Source organism: Amblyomma mixtum, chromosome 3 (assembly GCF_055824585.1).
Source record: "Amblyomma mixtum isolate Tamu chromosome 3, ASM5582458v1, whole genome shotgun sequence".
Lineage (NCBI taxonomy): Eukaryota > Metazoa > Arthropoda > Arachnida > Ixodida > Ixodidae > Amblyomma > Amblyomma mixtum.
In genome coordinates, this window is record NC_143014.1 from 351,433,886 (window position 1) to 351,444,417 (window position 10,532).

The 10,532-nt window shown below is 49.1% G+C and overlaps 2 pseudogenes; one reads left to right on the forward strand and one right to left on the reverse strand.

Annotated features, from left to right (window-relative positions):
• Positions 1–247: 247 nt before the first annotated feature.
• LOC149356363 (peroxynitrite isomerase THAP4-like) lies at positions 248–2,566 on the forward strand (annotated as a pseudogene).
• Positions 2,567–5,333: 2,767 nt separating this feature from the next.
• LOC149356364 (uncharacterized) lies at positions 5,334–10,532 on the reverse strand (annotated as a pseudogene).

Genomic DNA, 10,532 nt, shown 5'->3' on the forward strand with positions numbered 1-10,532 from the left:
AAAGACGCGTGACGCGACGCGGATTATGATGGCTCATCGCCGCCCGCGTGCGGCCGCCTCGCAGCAAGAACGTGCACAATGGGATGCGACCCGACCCGACATATACACCGCCTTCACTCTGTGACGTTACGAAGTTGCGGTGGCGCTGCCGTCGATGCTGACTTTCGCGCGGTAGGCAAAACAACACCACACTCCCCTACCTACCGCGGTTAGTGTGTGTTCGGAGAACAGAATCAGCAGAATTAACATGCCGACTAGCTGCGTCACCATGGCATGCACTGAAAGGCACAAAAAATTCAGGGGGCAGTTTGACTCTCTAAAGTGCTGCAAGGCGAAAGCGTTTCCTGGCGCACTGTTTTTTATTTTTTTATTGTTCATATCTTTTGTTCTATTTTTATTTTTATTTCCTTTATTTTTTATTTTTATTCTGTTTCTTTTCTTGATTTATTTTTTATTTATTTCCTCTTATTTATGAAACCCATGCATTCGCTAGATGCGCCCTTATTCGTGACCAAACACTAAGCCTTCGTGGCGGAGCATTTTCTAACCTTCTTTAAAACAAAGAAAAAAAATACTCCGCCACGGAGTGGCTCTCGAGACTAGAGCCGCTGTGCAATTTGCGTGAATTTTAATCTGACGAAGCCAGATTCATGCTGGCTGACCACGACAGTGCCGTGTGTATGTACATAGCGTTTAGTCTGTTTTGTTGAGCGTTATGTGTCAAAGCCATGCAATAAACGAAAAAAATGAGCCTTTGTGGCGGATTGGTGGCGTCTCCACTTCAAATGCCAAAGGCCCTGGTTCGATTCCCTGCCTCGACACAGTTTTTTTAAAGTAGTGACGCCGAAACGCGGACTCATCAGCCGACACGGCTGCCGACACTGCTGCCGACACCGGTGCTGACGACAGTATGAGGCATTAAAGGCCTAAAAAAGGGAAGTTCAGTAAGCTTCCTCAGGTTTCCCGTGCACGAAGGTCGCTGTAAGCAGTGGGCGGCCGCGGTGAAGCGCGAAGGATGGATACCGACGCCGGCTCATGGAATATACGGAAAACACTTCGTCACGGGTAAGCTGAACCTCATTCACCTTTACACCACTGCGATGTGCCGGCGGGAAGGTCACCAATAATTTAATTTGACTTTCTTCGCGAAATGTAATTGCATCTAGCGTGGCTTGGTGTGTGGGGCGCGATTCCGTAATTAGTGCAGACAGGCAGACAACGAGGCAGCATTTTTGTGACACGAAGGCATTTTTGTTTTTTATCGCACGCATAGGCTGGGTTAACCTGCGTAAAAAATCGCTAGAACAAGCTTTCTCACATGCACAGTTTTAGATCTGCGTAGCGGCGGCTCTAAAGAGCACTGTTGCACTAGGTCACGGTTGTGTTGTCGCGGCTAACCTAGCTATTTTAACGCGTGCAAAAGGGACTGCTAGCAAGTTCCACCGTGTACACTTCAAATTGGTTTGATTGGCTTCGCGATGAAGAGTGTGCGCGTGTTAACTACCGCTCATTAGCTTGATCCAGCCTGAACTTTTCTTTTTTTACCAACCGCATGCAGTCATTCACAGCGCTGAAATGTGAAAGTGAACTGTGAAGTTTAACGTCCCAAAGCGACTAATGGGCTATGATGGAAACCTTAGTGGAGGGCTCCTGAATGATTCAGACTACTTCGGGTTCTTTAATATGTGCTGCACATTGCACGGAACAGAGGTGCATTCGGCGTTTCGCCCACATCGAGACGCAGCCGCGGTGGCCCGGATTGAATCCTTGTCCTACAGCTATGTAGCCGAGCGCTTTAAGCACAGAGCATTCGCGGCGGGTACACCTCGTAGCCGTAACGCACACTAAAAGCGCAAAATGTAATTGCATCCGTGGTACACAGGAGAGCCCTTAGACGACCCTCACCACCCCGATTATGTGCCGACGATATTTGCGCACAAGAAGAACAAAAAGACTGCAGCTGCTGCTCGCCTGCAGCGCTCCTAGGACCGTACTTTGTCCATTGGTTCCTGCACTTCTCGAGCAAGTAGATGATCCTGCCATTGAAGGTATCACGCATTGTTGCTGCTTTTTCTCTCGTTGTAATCTTCAGCCCTCAAGCTTCCTACCACTTGCTAATGCAGTTTGCATGTCATGTTTTTTTGACAGCACCATCATCAGGTGATCAAGTTGGGGAAGCTGACGAAGCCATCAGTGATGTTGGTGAGCTGGTTGCAGTTCAGTTCTAATGAAGACAACACTTTATTATCACAGCAGGTCATCATTTATTATTGTATGCGTCACGCTAGTTACATTATTTCAGTTTCCCAGGCTGAGTCCTCCCAGCTTGACACAGGAGTTGCTTATTCACAGCATGTCAGTGCTGAAGGTGAGGAAGTAAAAACTGAGTATCGCAGTGAACCATCCAGTTCATTCATACGCAGGCCACGCAGTCGCACATGCATCATGGAGGGATGAAAACATGCCATCTGCCCTGTCAAGCACGGGTGAGGAGCTGCGCGTAGCAGTACCATGCTACATTTGCAGTAAGTGTTTTGCAGTAGTATGTGGCATGCATAATTTATAGACGATGCTCTTGTTACAGAGAAATCGTATCGAGCTTTGGAAAGAAGAGCTGCTACTCTTGAAAAAGAAAACAAAAGCAGGAGCGAGGCAGGAATGTACTAAAGACAGCACTGAATTATTCCAAAGACAGGGCTGCAGAAGCAGAGAAGAATACACAGCAAGGGCGCTTCTCTGCAAACTGCATCACGGAGCAGTGTGTCAGTGTTTACACAGGGTGGCCAAGCGAACCGCGCTTCCTCATTTTTGTTTCACTTTTTGAAAACGTGGCTATGTACATTCCAAATCGTTGCACTGTAGCAGATGCTTTTCTAGTTGTACTAATGAAACTAAGGCTTGTGATACTGAACATTGACATCAGTCATCATTTCGGGCTCTCAGAGACAACAGTGGCAATGATGATGGTAAAGAACATCCCAATCCTTGCATCCGAACTGAAGCGTTTCTTTGTTCGGCCTTCACGAGAGGACGCATGCAGAACAATGCCCATGATGGTGGACAAGAAGTATCCGCCATGCATGGCCACAATCGACTGTACTGATGTACGAATTCAAAGACCTTTAGGGTATTCTACTAGGTCTAAAACCTATTGACATTAAAAGCTCCAATACCAACAAATTATGGTTAACAACGCACTATGTGGTGCTATTAGCTTTGTCACAAAATGCTCGGGAGGGTGGGCATCAGACAAGGAGATCATATTGAAATCAGGCTTCTTGGACAAACTTCAGGAAGGAGACATTGTTTTAGCTGAAAGAGGGTTTTTAATGAGAGAAGATGTTGCCCATCAAAGTGCCAGGCTAGAAGTGCCAACCTTGACAAGAGGCAAAAGACAACTTTCAGCTAAGGATTTGGAAGATGCTCGGCACATCTCTAGAGTGCGTATTCATGTGGAGCGAGCCATTGACCGCATTAAAGTGTTCAGCATTCTCATTGACCGACTGCCAATCAGTATGCTGCGGCATGCAACAGACATTGTTGTGATTTGTGCTGCCATCACAAACCTGGAACCTCGACTTGTATAAGCATGGAGCTCAGCATGGCACAGCGTTTTTTTTTGCTGTATCGAATAAAAAGGAGCAGCAAAATGATGTGCGTTAATGTGCGAAGATTTGGTTGTGTCGTTGCTTGTGTTGTGGGTATAACTTCAAGGTTTTGTGCTTTTTTTTTTACAAGAGTGCTGTAAGAGCCTGTCAAGGCTTTAGTGTATATAAATAAAAAAATAGTACCACTTCTGGTTTTCACTTACTTTCGAAACATCCTGCCATATGACCGAAGACTGGCTTCTGGAAGCACAATTCTGTGATCATCTGCACTGCCTGAGCCACCCACTAATGAATGCCAGGTAAGTGAAGACTGGGAAAGTACAACTATGAGCTAGTTTATGCCGTCAAGCTACATTCAAAACAGCCAGGCTGCTCTATTTATTTCGGCCCCACGACTGCAAAGGGCCAGTTATGTGTTAATTTGGTGCGCTCTAAAACAACATATCGCTGTCATTAACTCAATGCAGCGAAAAGGTAGCCAGGCACTCTAAAATTTTTAATGGCTCAAGAGCCATGCAGGAAAATCTGACTAGTCACCCTTGTTTCTAACTGCTTTGTTGTAAAAGATGCAATATTAAATAGCTTTTTGAGAATGTTTCTTAACAATGGACAAAACTCTTGCAACGGGAAAAGCAGCAGAAATTTTGGTGGGTCTACTGGAAGTGCAAGTCAAAAAAACAGCGAAGATGAAACAAACATCAACAACCTCAAGAACTCCATATCCCAAATTGGAGCTCAAGCAACAACACAAATGCTCATTTTGTGATGCTCACACAAGCCATGTATGTTCCTGCTCCTCTCCCACTTTCCTCACGCAAATATTCCTGCTACAAGAAATGCAGGCATTTTCTGAGCATATGTACGCAAATTCAATGAGGCAACAGTTAGTACAACTGAGATCATTGGTCTTCATAACAAGCTCTTCATGCACAGTCTCAACATAAACACTGCTCCCACAGTCACATCTGCAGATAACAGAAAAGCAGCACCATAAATAGTTAGAGCACCATCACATCTGCAAATTGCAAGTCTGAAGGTCAAAGCAGCAACAAGAGCTTTTGACATGAACATAGCACACATATACCTAATTTGCTAATGGACCTGAAATTATTGCAGGCATTTGTAACACACTACAGTCAGGAGCTTCCTTTCACTCGCCACGGAGGGGAAAGGGGGAATGCGATGTCAGTCCAATATGCGGTGTGCGCTCACTGTAGCTTTGCTGGCGCAAAAACAACGAATACAACACTTCTGCCCTCCTAAAATTAGAACCGCTGTACTCGTTTCTTTGTCCTTGTCGAACGCCTGAGAATGACCTGAAGGGGATCAGTCAGACTCGACGTTGCATCTGGGGCTGGAACCACGCTCTGGTCGTCGGCTGCCGGTTGCTCAGGGCTTTGCTCTCGCTCCGACTCTGTGGACTCGGGTGACAGACAAGCACTGGTCACACGTTCAGGTTCACCGTCCGACTGCGCACTTACTGTGGCCTGAACAAACGCAGTCCCTGGCGTGGACTCCTGACAACGAAGGGTTTGGTCGACGTGGCGCCGCAATGCTCCTGTTGGCGTGTCCACTGTTGCCATTCTCGCCCCCGAAGTGGACTGTACACGCCCAGGCACCCATCGTTGGCCGGCACTGTAATTCCACACGTATACGCTGCCTGGTCAGATGGTCCAGTCGTCAACGTCCGCCGACGAATCCGGAGCTCTGGATGGCAGCATGTGTCTAGACCGGAACGTAGCTGATAGCCGAGAAGCATCTCCGAAGGTGAGCTTCCTTCCTTTTGGGGGGTCCGCCTGTAATTAAATAACAACCGCATGAGGTTGTCTTCGAGCTGCCCATCTGACATTTTTCTTAGAAGGGTCAGGGTTCGGGGTAGTGGGTAGTCAACATGAGGGTCCATAGCGCACAAAATTGAAGGGACAGAACACAAGCGCTAATAGCGCTTGTGCTATGTCCCTTCAATTTTGTGCGCTATAGATCCTCATGTTGGCATTTTTCGCAATCCGTACTTCACGGTCCGAACCGTTCTTTCCGCTGCTCCATTAGATTGTGGATGAAAAGGGGCTTTATTAGGTGCACAACATTATTTCTTGATACGAATGTGGCGAATTGCTGAATTGTGAATTGTGTGTCATTATCGGACCCGATTGAGCGCGGCACACTGAACCGACAAAACATGCTCCTTAACAATGGATTGTATAAGCCGTGTTCGCGTGGTTCATGGGCGCTAATTCTATCCACTTCGTGCAGGCATCTATCACTACTAGCATCAACTTTCCGGCTAGCGGGCCTGCCAAATCGATGTGGATCCGAGACCACCGATCAGCTGTTTTCGGCCAAGTCACTGGTGGGGTTGCAATGAGCATGTGCAGGTTTTCCACGCAGCTTACGCACTGCGCCGACAAGTCTTGAATGTCCCTGTCCAGCCCCGGCCACGAAAACAATGACCTTGCGACAGATTTCATTGCCGAGGAACCGTGGTGCGTTTCATGTAGCAGCTGCAACACCCCTGCCTGAGCTTTTCGCGGTATCGCCGCTCTGTCGCCCCAGTAGATTAGACGGCGAGCCAGCGATAGCTCCATCTTGCGATCAAAAAACGGCAACAAGTCTCGCGCCAGTCCCATAGTGGTTTGAGGCCACCCGTGCAAGACGACATGCGTAATTCTGTCTAACATCGGGGCCTTGGCAGTCAGATCCTGCAGTTCGTGAGTTGTCACTATACCTTCCTCCACGAGTTCCAATGAAAGGACGTATTCCGGCGGTTCACCCTCGGTCACCGGTTCCGTAGTCGGTGCTGGCAGCCTGCTGAGGGCATCTGCTGAGAGTAGCTGTTTCCCTGGTACGTACTGCAGCTTGTTCTGGTAGCCACCCAAGAAAAGTGTCCACCATTGAACTCGTGCGGCGTCCATCAATGGCGCCTGGTGGTCAGGCCTGAGCAGTCCCAGCAGTGGCTGACGGCCAGTCACCAGGATAAACTGGCGACCTAGAAGATAGTCACAAAAACGTTAAACGCCAAATATGAGGGCTAATGCTTCTAGCTCCAGCTGGGAGTAGTTTTGCTCATCTTTTGTTAGTGTCTTAGAGCGGAACCCAATTGGTCTGTGTTCATTTCCTACTGAATGGAAAAGAACTGCACCCACGCCATAAGGGGATGCGTCACACACCAGTTTCAGCTCCGTGTTGGGATCAAAATGCACGAGAAGTTGTTCGTTCTGCAGGGTTGCTTTTGCTCGCTCGAAAGCTGATTGCTGCGGCTGTAGCCGCTCCCAACGGGCTCTTTTTTCCACCAGCCGGTACAACGGGCTGAGCACATAAGACACATTTGGCAAGTACGTTAGCATACCAAGGGACGAACGCAACACGCTAACATTACTTCGGCGGGGGGCGTGCATAATCACGTCTACGTTCTTTTCGATAGGGTGTAGACCTTGACTATCGATACGATGACCAAAGTAAGTGACTGAAGGCTGCCGGAACATGTATTTGTCGACCCCATGCTGTCTAAACAGTTCCAACACTTTTTTGAGCCGCTCTTCCTTATCACCTTTGCCTTCCGACACTAACACGTCGTCCAGGTAGGCTTGGACGCCTGGCAGGCCGGCGAGTACTGCGTCGATCTTCCTTTGAAAAATATCCGGGGCAGAAGCTATGCCAAACGGAAGTCGGTTGTAATGGAACAGTCCGCGGTGCGTGTTGATGACGCACAGTCCGCGTGACGCTTCCTCATGGGGAACTTGGTTTATGCACCCTTCAAATCTAAGGTGCTAAAGTATTCCCCGCATTTTAAGCTTGCGAGTATAGGCACCCTGCACCCGCCAGGCACCGCCACCGTCGAGGCTGCGCTCAGCTCCCCCGCGCGGCCAGTTCCTCGTCCCTGTCAGGAAGGCTCGCCCCGCGACTGCGAAGGGATGGCGTCTGCTAGCGGCTGCCGCTGTTCGTAGAGGCGGGATTTCGACCTATTCATTCATGAGGCTGCAAAATTCTTTCGAGGAGCGAACGTCAGGAAAGGAACGGAGCTTTTTGAAGCAGGCCATGTACACAATGTGAAAGGTGGTGTGGTGTGACGGGAGCGAAGTAGCAGCTCGGTGCATTGCGCAGACAAGCATCACTGCGCCACCGAAAACGATCAAATTAACGCTAAGAAATATTTCTATATAATGCCTGTCAGCGCTGCACTCTCACTGAGTTTTTTTTTTATGTAGCTATCTTCCAGTAGATAGCTTGTTGCCGCGAGCTGCAGTTGCAAGGCAGGCAAATGTAAACCCGCTGCTGCCTTTGCTGTGTTTTTGGAGCGATGTCAAACGCTCTCCAAAACGAGCCGCCCGCAAGCCTGGGGTGTTCCTGCATTTAAAAAGGCTTACCCTAAACTTTCGAAGACGGCCAGGCTGCATAACATTTAAGGTAATTAGGAAAGTCCAGTTTTTGAGCGAACGACGCAAACCCGACTTCATAGCAATCTCTTTTGCCGCACCTTCGGTGTGCGCACTGAAAGTCATGCGGATAACCTCAAACTGTTTGGTTTGGATTCTGCAAAAAAGGACTATCCCAGCTAATTCATGCAGGATTCTTGACGAAAGCTTGTGCTGAAGAAGCGGAATTTCATTTCAAGCTTTGTTTAATTTCAAGTGTCCTGAATATTCGACATTTAGATATGTGTTTATTGTAGAAAATTATCACCAAGTCCTTCAGATGTGGAGCAAAGATTTATCAGGAACATGTTTCCATTGCCCCTTAAAACGTGCCTTTAACTGTCGAAAAAGACGCTGGACGACAAGGCGCAGTGGAAGCGAGCAAGGATTCCGCGCATAACTGGAACTAAGGGAAACGATTCTTTACTGCGCAAAATTTGGGCTCCTTCAGGTGTGACTGCGGGCGAGTTTCGGCGTGGCTTTTTAAGCTTACATATTGTTGACAGCCAAGTCAGTGACCGGAAATCGTGGGTGCAAGAAGAGGGAAGGGTTCCCAGAGAGCCAATAGCATTCCTCCGAGTCTGCTGAATTTCCCATGACTCAAAAACCTGTCTAGGAGGTAATGCACGAGTCAAGCAAGCGTATTCCGCACGGGTTCGACCGTTGTTTGACCAGAAACCGCGCGCGCGTGTTGCCCGTCGCGAAGGGTGGGCCGTCTTCCAATGTCGCTCTGGAAATCCATAAAATCTTGTCCGAGGTGAATTTATATATGTAGTATTGCATCCTACAACACAGCAATGTGCCCTGCTGTTGTTATGTGCCATTTTTGTACTCGAGAAGGAGGCGTACAACTGCTTCGCGACAGCGCGCGCAACACAGCGGGAGCTGTCGGACTGCCCCCGCCTTCCTGACAGGGACGCGCGCGCCGCCGCCAGTGGCGCGCGCGTCGCGTTTGAGTTAGATGCGCAGGGTGCCTATATCCTCCACCACTGGAAGGGGGTAATGCTCCGCATCACAAACAGGGTTAAGCGTGACTTTATAGTCGCCGCATATCCTTATGGAGCCGTCCTTCTTCAAAACAACTACGATGGGCGTAGCCCATTCTGAATGTTGCGCTAGGGATAAGGCCCCACGCGACACTAACCGATCAACCTCACGAGCGACCTTATCGCGAAGGGCGTAAGGAAGTGATCTGGCCTTACAGAATTTAGGTGGCTCCGTTTCCATGAGCTTCGGACTGGCTGGTGGTCTTTGGTGAGCCCCTGGTATGTCGGAAAGACGTCCTCATACTCGGCGAGCAGTCTGTTCATCCCGATGCCGCCTGGGTTGTTTTCCCTCGTAGAGTTTGGCGCAGTCAGTTCTTCAATTGGAACACCCGTCTTGCCAAGCGCCGCAATCAAATCGCGGCCACAAAGGCTTGGTACTGAGCAATCAAGCACAATAAGTGTGCAGGATACGGACACATTCTTGTATCGCACCTGAAGTTCGAGTTCCGGATGCGCCGGCAGTTGTCCCGTATAACATGACAGTTTCACTCGTGGTGATTCCAAGCGCGGCCACTGTGCTCGGTGTCGATCGTAAACTCTCCGGGATATGACGCACACCGGAGATCCAGTATCAAACTTCCATTGCCAGTTCTATGTACCCTCAGGAAAACATGCGAAGCACTAGCGGTTCCAGGCCGTCTTTCCCTCCAGAAGTTAACGAGCAGACGTGGGAAATGTCCGTATTCTTGCTGCATGGCGTAATTTCAACAACCAGTGTCTTTACACTCGCGGTTCGCCTTGCAGCAACTAAATCTGTCGCGGCTCTCCCGCATTTCTTTGCTAGGTGACCGCGTCACCTACAGCGAAAACACCGTGAATTAGCCCAGCTGCAGGCGTTGTCATCGTGCTTCCATATCGTCCGCAGTCTTGCGCCGTGCCGCCGTTGATATGGTTATCTCGGGACGACGAGCGATGACGAGCTTGCATTCTGAGCCCCGTCGGTAGTTCAGCACTCGTGTCTTTTGCATCGTTGTCGGCTGCTTCTGCTGCAGTTGCCATTGTTCCCGCCTACTCTAAAGTTAAATCTTTCTTTGTCAGTAAGTGTTTGCGTAGGTTAGTGGAGAGCCGCAAACAATTCGGTCCCTCAGCATCCGGCTTAGCGCATTTCCGAAGTTGCAGTCGTCTGCTATAAGCCGTATTTCAACCCGGAATGCGTGCACTTCCTTCCCTGCTTGCTGGCAGCGGGTGAAAAATTCATATCTTTCTGCTATCTCGTGATGCTTCGGGTCTTAGTAGTCATTTAAGGCTGCGACTGCTTCGTCATAAGTCAGGAAATCTGGCTTCCGAGGTGCAATTCGTACCGCTAAAACTTGAACCATCTGCGTGCTGAGTGCTGCCATAAACAGTGCTCGCTGCCTTTTTGGGTCAGAAATATCATTGGCTTCAAAATATGCTTGTGCCCTAACAAGGTACACCCTCCACTTATCTGTTGAGCCGTCGAAGGTTGGGACCTGTAGGCTCGTCAT